The sequence below is a fragment of the Gymnogyps californianus genome, chromosome 13 (assembly GCF_018139145.2).
Source record: "Gymnogyps californianus isolate 813 chromosome 13, ASM1813914v2, whole genome shotgun sequence".
Taxonomy (NCBI): Eukaryota; Metazoa; Chordata; class Aves; order Accipitriformes; family Cathartidae; genus Gymnogyps; species Gymnogyps californianus.
Genome location: NC_059483.1, coordinates 15,208,834 through 15,225,505, shown reverse-complemented (window position 1 = coordinate 15,225,505; position 16,672 = coordinate 15,208,834). Strand labels below are relative to the sequence as shown.

General features: G+C 35.4%; 1 protein-coding gene across 1 annotated transcript in view; it reads right to left on the bottom strand.

Annotated features, from left to right (window-relative positions):
* Positions 1-16,672, bottom strand: part of ERC2 (ELKS/RAB6-interacting/CAST family member 2) — a 396,230-nt gene that overhangs the window by 109,091 nt on the left and 270,467 nt on the right. The gene's annotated exons all lie outside the window — the stretch shown is intronic.

The following is a 16,672-nucleotide window of genomic DNA, read 5'->3' as shown; positions in this document are numbered from 1 at the left end:
AAGACAGCTTTTCTCATTTAGTGATTACAAGCAGTTTTTGCCATCTGCTAGAATAAATATTGAAGAACAGCAGCTGTCAATATTCAGCTAGAGCTTTCATGCTTCCTAAATTGCACTTCACATTACATTACAAAAGGAATCCTTATGAAAGGCAGCCTCATTAGATGCAGGAATTCTATTTACAGGTAGTATGAAGAAACTTTCCATACAGATGAAGTAATAATCAGTTTATAATAAGAAAACTAAGAGAAACTGTACTATAAAGTCTTGGCCTGAACTGGGCAACCATAATAATTGCTCTATGGAATTTACTAAAGATTTTACTATTGTAACTGTTCTTGTATGAACATTATTTAGATACGAAAGCAATGGGCACTTATATAAAAGCCTAAGTTTTACACAGTTATAAATACTTCTTTAGGCAAAATACATTAGGCAAAGTTTGATGAGAACAAGAATATTTCTCACCAGATGAAAAAAGGAAAAGTAGTAACAGCATCTTTAACTAATATAAGCTGCCTTTTATTCCTCAGCTAAAAGTTTGTTTTCCTTCTTAGTCTCTCAAGCCTCTTCCCACATGAGGCAAAATGCAGGAGAGTATAAACAGAAAACATGGAGATCTACAAGTTGATACTATTCACACTATTTTGAGGCAAAATATATAGGCATTAAGACAACAAGCTCAGTGACAGGACTTACAAAACTTACAGCTGGGAGGCTTAAACTGGCCTTGATGAGAACTGTATTTTGGATCTGCTTGACCTTTCATGTAAACTAACACCCTTGCCACTGTTCATATTCTGTATAATAATTCTCATCAGGACATAAGTCCCTCTCATCCAAAGACAGGTTTGGTTTCAGAGAATAAAGATGACTATGTCCACATCAAGCTGTATGTTTGAAGAATTTTTTAAGATCTAGAGTCCCTATCCAAGGAACACACAATCCCACAAGTGAGGATACATTAAAACTATATTAGAGTGTGTTTACAAACATATATATTTACACAGTGTGTTCTAAATTAATGCTTGCTTGCTTTCTCAACTTTGTACAGGCTTTTGTCCCACAGACAAACTTTATTACAGAAGTCTGTTATATCCAGCAGTTAAGTCTTCTAAAGAATCAAATTTCTGTTTTACTTGTGCAGGTAAAACTTATGAGACAAACAAACAAAAAACTCTTAGATTTATCATTTATTAAGTAAGCAGTTATGTCCTATGAATTAAGTAGGCAGTTTTTTAAGGCAGAAAAGCATTTCCATCCATTTCAAGGTACTTGATACAGAAACATGACCCTTTAATGGTTAGATTACATATATACTGTCAGATGGGCTATTCAGTCTCTCAAATTAGCTCCAGTACATGATACAGTAAATGAAATTTGTTGAGCATCTGATCTGTATTATGAGCAAAATCCTCAACATCATATTGATGTTTTAAGAGATCTCACCTCCTAAACGTTCAGCAAAGAAAAACTTACTCTTTCATCCACAGCCTAATGAAAATAGTAACACCAACGATATAACTGTGTGCTCATAACATACAATGTCATAGTTAGAAATGGCTGAAATTATGACTCCTGTGTTAAGCACACAGGACTCTAAGAAGCAGGTTATATAGTTATTTAATTATTTTATTCTTCATATTTCCAGTCAGATGCAAATATTTTTTGAAACGTTTGGGAATGAGGATAGTCTAAATATAATATACTTCTAGTGGAAATAAAATTTGCTCCATTTAGACCTCAGGCAACGCTGATGGCAGAACAAGATTGGAATGTGCAGATAATTATCTTTGAGGCTAGTCAACAGCTAGAAGTCCCTCATAATATCACCTTTAAGATCAAGCCAAGACATTCCAGTCTGAATCAAGGTTTATTTATTAAAGGATTTAGCACTTTTAGATCCAATATTGCCTGGAAGACCACCAATTTCCATTCCCAAATATCTAATTTCTCCAGTTTCTTGGTGCATACATAAGACCTTCAAAATCACTTCAGTGCACACACACATATGCACATAAATGACATCAAAATTCCTTCCCCTCTCTATGATGAATTCCACAGGAAACACCTCCACAAAGCAAAATCTCCACAGAGACTGTAGGAGATTTCAATAATTCTCATTCATTTAGGCAACACAGCTTAGACAATTGCAGGCATTTTTTATTGAAAGTTGGATTTTTCTTGATCTTGATTGGTATAAGGGATACTGAGAAGAATAGTGTTTCAAGGCTAGTAAAAAACAAAATGAAATGAAATGAAATAAAATGAAATCATTGGTATATGAAATCATCATATCTGTCCATTTTCGTGGGGCTAACAAAGACAAAAGACACAAAAATTAGACAACAGTGGTAAGCAAATACATATAAGATGTGCTTTGAATATTTTGTTATCTAGGAAGAGAGTTGGGCACTTAAAACTTCAGGGTTTACTTTTTTTTCCTTTTAAGAAACACTGTTGACAATGAGTAAATGAAATTATTATTCAAAATTAGAGCTCAACAATTCTCTTGTAAGTTGGCTTTTTCAGTCTGGGGTCTTTTTTGTGCTGGTGCCACTTATCTAAAATCTACTGTTCATGACAAGATCAAAAGTAATGGCTTATAATACATCTGTTCAGTAAATTCATGTGATAGTGTAATATTAAAGAGGCTTTCTATAAACGAACAAAAAAGAAATATAGCCTTTCTGCATATAATGGATCTGGCTAACAAAAAACCTAAATACTCACAGTACGATCCTGGTTATCCAAACTTCCCTGCCATACATGTCTTCCTGTCTGACAGTGACTCCTCATGATACAAACTCCGAGTCAGCCAGACAAATTTAGTGTCATACAAGTTGTTTGAATAACTGGTATCCTACTGTATTGCATTATGAATATAGTTTAATCTGAGATGTATCGCATGGTACTTCATGTAATGTTATACAACTTTCCACCTCAAGAGGAGGGAAAATTAACCATTACAGAAGAGTAACCCTCATTGCTATAAATGCACAGTGACATATGATAATAAAAGTAACAACTATTAACTTACTATGCTGCTGTAATACTACAAAAGCACCAAGTATTTCATATTCAAAAAACTCAAAATACCAGCAAAGAATGTTCAAAGAAGTTTTAAAAAAAAGAGGAAAGAAGAGCATCTAGTTTTCCAAGACAGTGTCTGTAGTATCTGTCTCTCCTTTAGTTAAGTAGAGTTAGTAGTTAAGCTGCCAAAAAGAGGCCCAGAAGATAAAAGATTTCCCAAACCAAATAACACAAGTTTCCTGGACATAGGAAAGAAGATTCAAGCTCCTTATCTTAAAGGACAGCAACCTTCCTCCCTGCCCCCTGCCTTCTCCAAATAGGGTTTCAAAGAGGAAAAAGAAAAGCCAATTAGATCCTCTGTTAGCAGGATATATTCTGCTCCCACATACTGCCCTTGGCTTCAGCGGGGTAGAAGCAGTATAGTTAATATAGATAGCAACCCACTATTATTTTTACTCAGAGTTGCATTTATAAACTAAAACCATTTTAATATTCCCAGCACAGGCTTATGGTTAAAAGCCCACATGGTCCCATATACACTGTAATATCTAAAATGAGAGTCTTGAAAAAACAAAGAACTGAACCAAAGCTAAGAGCATTGCTGCCTTTACCAGAGAAGTCAACTCAGAAATAAACACAACTGTTCATGAGAAAGATATTAGAAGCAGTAAATTTTCTAGTGATGAGTGTTTTTAGGTGTATAATTTATGTGTGCAAACACTCACTGGTGGTATGACCAGAAACACAGATATCATGGAATGAAAAGGAGAAAAAATAGGGGAAAGTAGAAGATGTGGATATATGCTCTACGAGGTTGATAAATAAAACTAGCAAATTTATATGAAAGACTAGATTGTGACATATTTTCACAAAAGCAAAAACAAAAACAAACGTTGTTGACTCTAGAATGAACGTTGGCAGGAAGCTGCCATTAGGTCTTCTATAGTTTACACTATATTTTTTCCTTCCAGACGCTGCCAGTGGGAGGTTTTATAGGATAATGATATACTGAGAAACTTATGACAAGCATGTCCAAACAAAGTAAAACATATTTTTCACAAAACAGTAAACTCTGATAGCTTTAAATCCATGGAGCCAGAGGTAGCCTGAAGACTAATTATAGCAGAATTGTTAACTTGTAAAACCTGTTTAAGGTATTTAAGTATTCTTGACTTTTTTCCAGAAAATATTGTTATAGCAGGAAGTTACTTCTAAAAAACAGAGTTGAAATAGGAAAGGTGTTATTCATATAAAAATGCTGAATAGTAATATGTTTAACAGCTTGATGACAGCAAAAATAGACAAATATCATAACTGGCATCAATTAAAAAATGTATCTGGCATAGTAAACAGAATTTTAAAGGACTGAGTAGGTGTAAAACTTGAATAGTTTTTTATTCGTAGGAGCTGCCTTTTCTAAGTCATACTTAGAGTTTGTCAGCAAAGTAGTACATGAGGGTGTACCTAAGTTTGAGTATATTTAAATGTGTTGTGTAAATGGAGATCATGACAGTCAACCGTGCAGTCACTTCTGTAACTTTTATTGTACAACCACATGACTAATTCCCGAAGTACCAAAACCCTCTAAGAATACAAAAAACCCTTTTCACATATTAAAACAAGTTTATCTGAGCCTGTATAGAATAAAAAGATTGCTGAAGAACCAAAAATATGATAAAAATAATATGGGGGTGAAAGATAAAATTTTAAATTACTGGCAACAGAAGTTTTTCTAATCCTTTTATTCCTGTTAAAACACACTCTTGACCCAAGAAAAATTTCTCATCTGAGTTAGAAAAAAAGGCCAAATCAATATCTTATGATTCTCCTGACACTTTCAGATAGAGAAGATGAAGTATGCAACATTTCTCTGGATATACAATTCAGTCCCAAATCTATGCCATAGACTGAGTATTAACCACCATCTGAGTGTTGGTGTGCGACAAGAAGTGCTGAGTATGTACATTATGATGATTTTCCTTCTTTCCTCCTAATATAAGGTATTAATAATTCTTTAATTCTAATAATCCCTAAGAGGGGATTAAATAGGGCATAGGAACCAGGATGTGGCTTTTCCAATACAGAGGTGCAATTGAATTCTCAGCAGTGTCTTGGGAGGACAAAGATAATCTCCTAGTATATCTACATGGCACATCTAGTCACAAGAAAGAAATTAATTGTTTGTTCATCTTCTTCTCTGATCCCAACTAAGGAAATAATGAACAGGTTCAGCCTTACCCAGACACAACCGATCCACTCTGTCTTCCACCTGGTGCATAATTGCTCTCAGAAATAAAAAGGCTAACAAGCAGCTAGGATATGGGATAGACTAATAATCTAAACATGAAAGCTGTAAAGGAGCACCACGATCAGAGATTATTTGAGCAAATTAACTATATTTTTCAGCTGCTCCTTTCACACATAGTCCTAATTGTACTGATGGCATAACACTTGCATTCCATGTGGACCATTCAGAGTTTAATCTGTAAATTCTCTAAAGTCACTTTTCTGTTGTTACTGAAGTACTTCTTTAAATACATATTGACTAATCTATGGTTTCATACATCAAGTAGACTATTTTTCATATACAGACTTAAATCTGGCTTTAAAAACTGTACGATGAATTGTAAAAACAATTTAAAGTTATGATTGGCTGATAAAGTGAAACTCTACTCCATTTCACTTGGATTAGTGTGCAGCTGCAAGATATAAATTCTGTGTGAGAAACAGTACATTTTTTAATGCTCTTTGAATTATCATGTTTTTGCAAAATGAAAGACAACTGGTTTCATATGCAGGTAAGAAATATTGGCATAAGGAATGTTATTTGATTTTAACTGAGTCATGTTGCCAGAATGCATGAAACAGCTGCATGAGCTGAGTATCTGCCTGAGGCTACAACTATATTTCCCCCATCCTTTACCACCTGTCTGTGCTAAAGTTACTGGATGCTGGTAGATATCAAACCCCACTGGGATCTTTAACTATCATAATTATGAAATGCATTCTCTACTATCCTATTGACTTTTAATGTCCAAGCATTTTGTACTAGATGAGACAGCATTATCCCTTTTATTTGCAAACTTTTAAAAGAATGTCATAAACAAACTCACATACAAACAAAATTACTAAAGCTATACCGAAACAGTGAGGCTTAACTCTATTAAGCTTACTCTCTTTGACACATCTGTAAATTTATTAAATGATTATGCCAAGACCACCAAAAGGCTGCTGCTCTTTCACATCACTCTTTACCTAAGGGTAGCGCTGATGAAATAGCTAGTACAATTAGCACTAACGTCGGGAAAGGAAAAATCTCACTGTTAGTGGGGGGAAAAAAACAACAGGTAACAGAATACTGGGATGTTTTAATATTAGCTAGATATAGTGAATTTTGTCCTAGGGATAAAAATGGCTGATAAAATCTCAGTGCTGTTGAAAACAAAAGTGTTTTGAGAACTCTTGGGGAACAGTTGTGATACCAAAAAACTAGGGAATGACAAATATAATTTTGATGTTAACAGAAAAAAGGAAGACTGGAGAATTATAGATAAGTCAGTTTTGATTCTGAGACTTACTGGAAAAGTAATCTGCTTCAGACTATTTGTAAACACCTAGAAGAATCAATATGGACTTCCCAAGAAGTTATGTCAAACGAATCAATTTTTTTTATATGACAGAGTAATTGGCTTTGTTGAAGGACAAGAGTAGCAGTCATATTTGGTAACAAATCTCAAGATATTCACATCAGCAAGCTAAAGAAAAACATGATCCAAATGAAAGTAACATAACATGGATGCCAAACTAGCTGGGGAACTGTAGTGAGCCACCAACAATTCACTGTTAAACTAGAAGGATGTTTAAAAAATGGGATTTTGCAGGGCCATATGATATTCAATTCTTTTATTAATAACCCCAAATACTAAGACTACAAATTTTCAGATGGCATTAGTATGAAAAACAAAAACGTAACTTTAAGACATCTTCCCAAACCTGAGAACTGAACTGGAAAAAAATTATGATATGTAATAGGGAGAAAAGCAAGGTCATACACTTCAGCAGAATTAATCAACTCCACAAATCCAGGAAGAGAAATAACTGATTAAGAAGTTGTCTTTTTGTACTAAAGAAAAGGATCAAGACACTAAGGTGACAAGTCAACAGTGTCATGTTGTTGCAAAAAACACACCATGGAAAGATGTATATATAGTAGTAATCCTTCTGTTTTCTTTGGCGCTGGCAAGATCTCAGCAGGAGAACTGGATCCAATTTTATCCACTCAAAGATGTGAACAAACTGGAAAGACTACAAAGAAAAGCAACAAGAACAATAGGAAAACTAGAAAACATAACCTCTATGGTAAGATTGAAAAAATTAGGGTCTATCAACTTCAAGAAGAGAAAACTAAGGAACGTGATATGCATTTTCAGATACAGGCCATCACAAAGGAGTAGGAAAAAAAATCAGTGCACTATGCTCAGTGTGGATAAGACAAGAAATAACTGCCTGAAATTACAGAAAAAGAGACTAAGTTAAGATATTAGAGAAATCTTTTTATACCTGTGAATAATGAATCATGAACAAGGTTATTACAAAGGTCACTAAGAACAAGCTAGACAAACTTCTCTCAGAAATAACAGTGGTATAACTAATACTCAGGACTTTTCAGCTTGGAAAATGCACTATTGAAAAAGAAGCAAGAGACCATAAATGCTACAGAGAAGGTGAACTGGGAACTATTGTTCACTATTTCTCACAGCTGAAGAATTATGGGCACCTAAGGACATTACTAGGCAACAGGCTTCAAAAAACCACATAAAAGGAAAAACTCTTAATATGACATTTTAAGTTGCACACCTCAAGGATCTGGGGTAATTCTCAGCCCCAAAATGAGCCCCAAAAAGTTTTAAACACTTTATTGATTATAAGTTCTATGGCTTCTAAACTTGACAATATATTTGCTATTTCCAGCTCAAAAGGTCCCTAAAGCCACCAACTAGTAGAACATGAGACAGCATACTGAGGAAAAAACACTCTGCCTATTCTTATTTTTTCATGCCCTAACTCTTGTATTATTCTACTTCAAGTTTTTTTCTGCTGACCAGGACAAAAAAATTAAGTGGATGTATCTCGCATCCGATCCAGTGTGTCAGTTCTTATGTTGCAAAGATTAACGCATTTTAGTTGCATGAAAGGACAGGAATGATGTCAAGGCTGATGATTCCTTCTTCGAAAACACTGCTGCCCCCAACTCATTCTCAATTCAGCAGGAAGGCATAATTATTATAATAATATCCACAGAGGGTAGCTGTGATGCAGAATTACAGAACTAGTTCCCAAGCTGCAGGGACCAATCACAAAAACTGCAGACATGTTAATTAAAGCTACTGCTGCGCATGGCTCGCAGTCTAATATTCATTCTGGGGAAATATCTAAAACCCACTCAGGTATGTCACACAGGTTACACTAATTCAGCCTCAGAGCATTAGTAATGTAATGTATAACCTTACATGGAACCAGATTTTAAAAAAAAAAAAAACCAAACAAAACAAAACCAAACCTCAGGGTGAAAAGCACTTACAGAAATGCAGAAAGATTCATATCTGGAAGAAAATTCTCTGGCAAAAGCCATTCTTTTGCATAGAGTGAAGAAATCACTCTTGGCAAGATGACTACAGTTCTTAATTGGTTAAGGATTCCAAAATAGAAAAAGAAATATAAGTCAAATTCCTCTATGCTTCTACTTAAAATCAAGAAAGTCTATCAAAGAGCGAATGATAGTAACTAGAAGAAAAGTACTAAAAGCATTTCTCTGTTTCATGAAAATAAAATAAATATTTAGGAAAGGACAAAATATATTATAAATTGAAAAGGACTCGCAAGTATTATGGAGAGTAAAATGGTTAGTACTGAACACCAAAAGGCACGACGGGAGCCAGAAGTTTGTGATCTCCCCACTAAACCAAAGAAGAATGACATGTCTCCTACCCTTCAGGAAAAATTCTCAGTGGCCAACTTTGTCTATAAATCAAGTTGTTTATAGAAATGTGTATTAGTTGCTTAAATACAGCTGTGAGTAGATAGATAAGAACCGACAGATACTCTTGGTCCTCTGGTATACAGTAATGTGAATAGAAGTGCCCTACTGTAAATCACAATATGTTACACTAATGCATGCACATTTTTCCTTGACAACAGTGGAATTTAAAATGTATATATACCATATCATTACATTCATAATCACTTACTGAAGTGTAACGATCATATGAAAATCTCAGGAAACCATTTTTCTCCAAAGACACTGCACCACAGTTCAGATGGTTCATGAAACAAAGTCATCTGAGCCGCCATTTTGGATTCTTTCCTTGGAAAGGAAGACACCAGCTGGCTGGACTATGGGCCTTGATGTCTAGAGTTTATTCTGGGCTTTTACAAGCAATCAGTGACTTACATCATGAAGTTACTTTCATGTTCAGGATATGCTGTTGTAGCATGGGGGTGGGAGGGAAACAGAGAAAATCATACAAATTATTCTCCAGGTACAAAAGTTTAAGGCTTTTGTTCAGATTTAAAAGTAAAAAAAAAAAAAAAAAAAAAATTAAAAAGCTCTATCAAAAATGAATCTTTCACAGACTCTTACAAAGATCCAAGCATAATATTTTTAGCTTTTTACTGCAGTCCCAGATATTCTAAAACATTCTCGTACATATTTCTACAGTGTTTTAGAAAGTACAGAACTAACTGGTAGTATGCAGAAGGATGTAAACCTGGGGTCTCAAACTTATTATATTAATCTTCTACTACCTAAGTCCTAAGTAATTGAGCAATTGACGCTATATACCTGTGCAGCAGTTAAAGCACATCCTCCTTACTTATTACTCATGCACTGAACAACTCTAAAAGTTCTGAGACATGGCAGTACCATGTGCATCCATTTTACTTTTGCAGCCCGAGAACATCATTCTCTATATATTCCATTTCCTTTTCACATTTTCAGCTTTTGCCTGATAATTTTACTGCCTTCAACCCAAATCAATTTTATGGTCCCGCAGAATGAAATGGTTCATCTTTTCAGTCTTGGGGTCTGTCCTGGTTTTGGCTGGGGTAGAGTTAATTTTCTTCCTAGTAGCTGGTATACTGTTATGTTTTCGATTTAGTATGAGAATAATGTTGATAACACACTTACGTTTTTAGCTGTTGCTAAGTAGTGTTTATACTAAGACAAGGATTTTTCAGCTTCTCATGCCCAGCCAGCAAGAAGGCTGGAGGGGCACAAGAAGTTGGGAGGGGACACAGCCAGGACAGCTGACCCAAACTGGCCAAAGGAATATTCCATACCATATCACGTCATGCCCAGCATATAAACTGGGGGGAGTTGGCAGGGAGGGGCAGATCGCTGCTCGGGAACTAACTGGGCATCGGTTGGCAAGTGGTGAGCAATTGCATTGTGCATCACTTGTTTTGTATACTCTAATTCTTTTATTATTATCATCATGTTATTATTATTATTATTATTTTCTTCCTTTCTGTCCTATTAAACTGTCTTTATCTCAACCCACAAGTTTTATTTTGTTTTCGATTCTCTCCCCCATCCCACTGGGTGTGGGGAGTGCGCGAGCGGCTGCGTGGTGCTTAGTTGCCGGCTGGGGTTAAACCACGACAGGGTCATTCTGGGAACCATTGTTCCCCTAAATTTCATTAAAACATTAATTCTACCTTTCTTAAAGACTATGAAAAAATTCTCAACAATTCCATTAGTGCAGATTCCACCCAAATGTTGTATTAAGCCTACCATTCCTTCTAGATCTGTCAGTTAACTGCTGCTTGTTTTGTCACCAGATAATTTTTCCTGTAAACATGTTTTCTAGACATTAAAAAATATTAATTTATTATTATTTCTGTTCTGCATAATTGAAGGGCCAATGAAACCAGTGAGATGTCCTGTCATTTTAATGGGATAATTTTAATAGGATCAGACTTAGCTCAGTTAAACTTCAAGTCCAAAGTCACGCTTCCTAAGAGCAGGAGATGCTTAGTTCTTCAGCTATACAAGTTTCCTTGTTTAAGTTGGGGTTTTTTACTGTCTTTAAAAGACTTATACCTAACTTATCTTTTTTATCCTGAGCCACATTTTGGCTGTATGTGAAATGGGTTTCCAGACTGTGACTCTTGAGCCACATGTCTAGTAGATAGGTCTAATAAAGTTCCCATGATAGGGTTTCATTACACAACTGATAACAGTGCTTTGCAGTAGGGATACAGCTGGGTAATCTGAATCCCTGGCTGGGAAGGAAAAGAACCAGCTAAAATTAGGAGATTGATTTATATGCCAGCTCCATGGCTAAAGCAGATTCACCCACAGACCCCCTAGATATAGAGTCATTTCCTATTTGGTAAACGATCCTAAGAGCCCATCTTCTACCTCCCTATTTTTGATTTTCCAAGGTGTAAGTCTTGTGGCTCCCATCCATAAAATTTTTGGTCCACAGGTTGTAAGATTAAGGAATCCAGTCAGCTCTGGTATACAGTCTCACTGACCCTATAGACAAATGTGTATATTTATCTCCTTTCTAACATAATATTGTACCTTTAACTAATAAGTACAATGAGAAAAAGGACAGCTTATGCCCAACATGCTTCATTCCCATCTCAACTGATGAGATCAGTTCATGACGTATGAAGTGGAAATCTTGATTCTTGATGTCATTCCTGATTCTTCTATTTAGCTGCTAACTTTCTTAGCTAAGTACACTGCACAGAATTAAGCCCATTATCAAAAGCTACAGATTTGTATTGGTGCCCTAACTAGTGCTTTCACAAAGAAACAGACATTTTCATTGTTTACAGTAGGTATTTCTGTAAGTTAAAAAGTAATTAATTTTAAAAGCCTGTATGTTGGTAGCCCGACATTTCATATAAACCCCGTGTATTTCTAGTATTCCATATCTCTTCAGAAACTTTTATCCCACTTCCCCCAAGACTACAATATTAAGTGTCAGACTCTTCTTTCCTTTACAGTTTTCAGGGAGTCCCCTCACTGATGAAACGTCTATTTACTGGGCCAAACTGTCTGAAGTGTTAGTATGAGAGTGCAGAAGCCTTTCACATGTTTATGAATCTACATAAAGACTTCACATGTAGAACCTTCTCTCTGCTGCCTGTCCCTGGAGAAGAGGATGCTGAGAAGGACATAAAATAAGGGTGGAATATAATTTTTTTCCACATATTCTTCAGCATCAGCGTGACATGTCCAGAAGAAAAACCTGTAGCATCTTCACGGAAAGAAATAGCTATACATTCCACATGTAACAAGCATTACTCAGCTGTGTCCCTGTTGCTTACGAATTCCACACAGATGCTGAAAAACTAATCTTCACTTAGAAAATCTAAGAGACACATCAAAGGAAACATACTTTCAGCTTTTTTACTCTTAGTTATAGCAGAAACCTACTGGGACCTCCCCCTGCCCCCCGCAAAAGAAGGGGGGAAGTCTACGCTAACCTACAGACAGAGTTCAACCACAGAGATGCATGTAGCATGAAAGAGTCTCCCTCCCTAATCTCTTTCAGCTATTGACTTACCATGGGAAGGGGACACAATAATAGAACTGCATTCCAATGCACTCAAGATATACAGTCCTTGCTTTCAAAACAAGGAGCAAAAGAGAAATGAGGTTAGTTATGCAGCATTCAGAGTAACAAAATCTATCTTTCTTCTCCCTCCCCTCAATTCCTGACTTAAACTTTTCAAGGAGCTTTGTTTTCTAGTTCCTCCTCTAGTACCCACGGGTTCCTATTGCCACAGTTCACTGTGGTCACTGCTTTTCCACTTTCTTTTTAATGAACTGAAGGTAAATGGTTGCTCAATAATAGAGTTCAAAAATGAATTATGAACTTAATGCAAATTCACGTTGCTTCAATAGCATAACTAATTTCAGTTTCGGGGTAAGATTAAAAGAATTTTCTCATGTGAAAGTAAGTGAAGAAGAAGATACTAAATTTATAATTTTTAGATAAACACTTGACAGTTCAGCTGAGGATACTAAGTTATTCCAATCCACAAAGCCAATATAAAAAATAAAACTATCATGAAACTGCATATATAGTCGTGATACTATCAGGACTGCAACTATTCTTTCCAGAAAACATCTTCACGATACATACAATAAAATTCTGGAAAACTAAGTTTTCAAAATGAACCTTAAACTCACCTCTTTTGAGCTGTAATATTTGGCTAAGGTTACATGTAAAGTTTTCAGAACTCTATAATTCAAAAATTGGCCAAACTTCTGCAGACTTCACACCCCCCCCCCTTTTTTTTTTTTTTTTTAAATGACAACCTGAGTGTAACCAGGAAAATTTTTAGGCCAAAGGAAAGCTTAAAGCATGATCAGTTTTGTGACCTTATAAATGGAGCCGCAAACATAACCCCTTAATAACATGAAGAATAATATGGTTTTGATTTGACCATACAATGTAGGAAAAAATAATGGGAGAGGAATTTGATAGTCTTAACTTCCCAAATCCCATATGGTATGTTTATCATTTACCATATGTATAGTGTCTGATGTGAATACAAAGACTATGGATTTGAGACGCTTTCTCAGACCAGCAGCTTGAACATATCGTACCCTGCAGTTTCATGAGATCCAAATGAGATGCAGAACATGCACCACTTACTGTACAGGCACGGCTGTCTTCATGGAAAGTGGTATTTACATTACCAGAATTTAAGAGATACTTGTTAATAAGTGATCTAAAGAAGTCAAACTATATTCCTTTCTTAAATTGTTCAGTGTTTTGGATTTCTTAATTATGTCATTTCATATTCTGAAATGCACAAGGAAGGCCAAGTATCTAACATTATCACTTCCACCAAAGAGACAAAATAAAATATTTCCAAAATGGACATGAAGACACCTTGTCATTTCAGATGGTATCTACAACCTTTTTATTCAAATTCTGCTGTAATACAAAAATGAGAGACAAAACCTTTGAGCTCTCATTTTTCATCTCCTTATGCACATACAGTAAAAAGACTTTTACTGGATATAGAGACTCCTATCCATTAAGATTCAGAAATAGAAAAGCAGCTCTGGAAAAAAGTGTAAAGAAACAAAGAAAGGGGAAAACCATTATGATAATTAGAGTTGTGTGAAACTTGGCTGTTATGGTATGTACGGTTCATCCAAACCTTTTCTTTGGCTTTGGTTCATACCCCAAATGTTGCTTTGACTTCTGGGCTTAAAGGAAGCCAAAAACTCCAAGTGAAACATTGCCAAATCCAACATATTTTTGCAGGTTTAGGGTCAAAACCATGCAAACCCACAGAGTTCCTCCTACCATCATAAATCAACTTGAGTTTGCCAAAATGTTCTTTTCTGTTCTGCATAAGCTTTTTCACTACACTCTTCCCTGTAACATTTAAGCTTTTTGCCATCAGTACTGCATTTAGTAACATGATTACATAGCTTCATATCTTAATGGCTTTCTTATTCTACGACAGTTGTGGGTTTTGTTGGTTTTTTTTTTTTTTTTTAAACAACTCTTATGGGTTTTGTTTTTAAATACTATCCAGTTTCCTATGAGTTTGCAGGGAGGCACAATCAAAGAAACAATCCTTGGTCTTGGAGTGGATGATGCTGAATTTCATTGAACTATTCACTCTCTTTTCCAGGCCTTTTAAAAACACAGTCGCAACACAGATTCTTACGGGACCTTTTGAAAAATATCATGACTTGTGAACTCATGAGGAATGAATTAATTTTAGGAAAAGCACTTTGCCTCTTTACCAACATACTATGTTTAGCCATGTACCCACTAATTCTACTTTTTTTAAAACTATTTCTCTTGATTTGTCCAATACAGATGTCCTATGTAGAGGTTCTTTTCCAAAACTTACCTGGAACTCTTTTTAGAAACAGATGTCACATTAGCCACCTTCCAGTCCTCTGGTAAAAAGGAAATTTTAAGCAAGTTATAGACTGGAGTTATAAATTCACATATTTCACCTCTAATTTCCAAGAAGTTTAGAATGAAAACTACTTGGTTGTGACAGCGACTTGGCCTGACCACATGCTCACCCTGCTTTGAACAAGAGGTTGAACTTGATGGTCCCTTTGAGGTCCCTTTCAACCTGAATTATCCTCTGATCCACTGATCTATGATGATGGCATTGTTAATTTTGGTAACTGTTGTGTAATCTCTTCTACTGTCGTCTCACTGAGATAAATCTTCCAATACTTTGCCCATAAAAAGGAGTTCCAGAGGCAGAAACTACCCAAGCTCCTCTTCTATGAACACAGGAGAAAGAAATTTCTTTCATTTTTTTGACCTCATGACCTTATTTTCTGAAAGCACTCTTTATATGTCTTGATTATCTTTGGCTCTAGAGATTCTCTGGCAGGCTTCTGCCTTCTGACACATTGGAAAATTACTAGTTTGAACGCATTTCATGACTTACTCCTTATTGTGCTTCCTGCATTTCATGGTCTGCCTATTTGTGCTTTTTACATTTTACTTGCCAGGTTTTATGATTCTATTTTTCTCAACTGGACAAATTTCAGTATTTTGAAATAATTTTTTTTTGCTTTTGATAGCTTCCTTTATCCTGCTATTTAACTATGCTGGTTTCCGTTTGGTCTTCCTAAAGTAGTTTTTGATAGGTGGTATCCATTTCCTCTGAGCCAATATAATTTTCTTTAAATAGCCTTCATGATGCCTGTAAAGCTTTTACTCTTTTGACTGTCCTTTTTAATTTCTTTTTGACCAAATTCCTTATTTTTGTGCAGTTTCTTTTTTTTTCTTTTTTTTCTTTTTTTTTCTTTTTTTTTTCTTTTTTTTTTTTTTTTAAACAGATACAACGTATTTCTTGGTTCTTGTAGTTCCAGCACGCATAGTGAGTCCAGGTAAAACGTCAACTGCTACAGCATCACTCTCGGTCCCCAGTTTTTAAACCAGGTTTCAATTTCATTTTATTTAATCAGCATAGACTAATATTCAGTTTCTTTATTTGACTGAAAATACTAAACAACTACAGAGAGTACAGTATCAGCAGTTAATATCAGCAGTAGTCACCACAGCTGTACCTCATTTGACAACATAAGCTGCATTTTGCTTGCTATCCAGCTTTACCTCATGAATCATGAAACTTCATTTACACCAAGAAAAAAAGAGAACTTGCAAGGTTCTCTGATTGGGGCATCTGTCAAGGATGTTGCAGAGGTTTATGAAGAATGAGAGTGTGTTGATTGTTAATACCTATGGATGCACCACAACAAAATTCCTTAGGTATTCAACGCTGGGAATCAAGACACAAATATGAAGACACAATACTGCCAACATACATGAAGATATCTGGATCATTTAAAAGATACGGACAATAAAGACAAGGCTTTGTGCGAATGTTAATGAAGTTTTTGACAAAACTACATGACTGAGAAAGTATAGAGGAACAAATACAACCTTTTATATACATAAAACACAAATCAGAATAAAAATCAAAATTGGGTCAAATTTTAGATTTATATACTTCTAGTATTGGACAAAATTTTCAGATCGCAGAAAAAAGTGTAACAGCAATGTGGATACTGAATGTGACTGAGACTAAAAGCCTCAGAAAATTCATGTTCTCTTAAGCA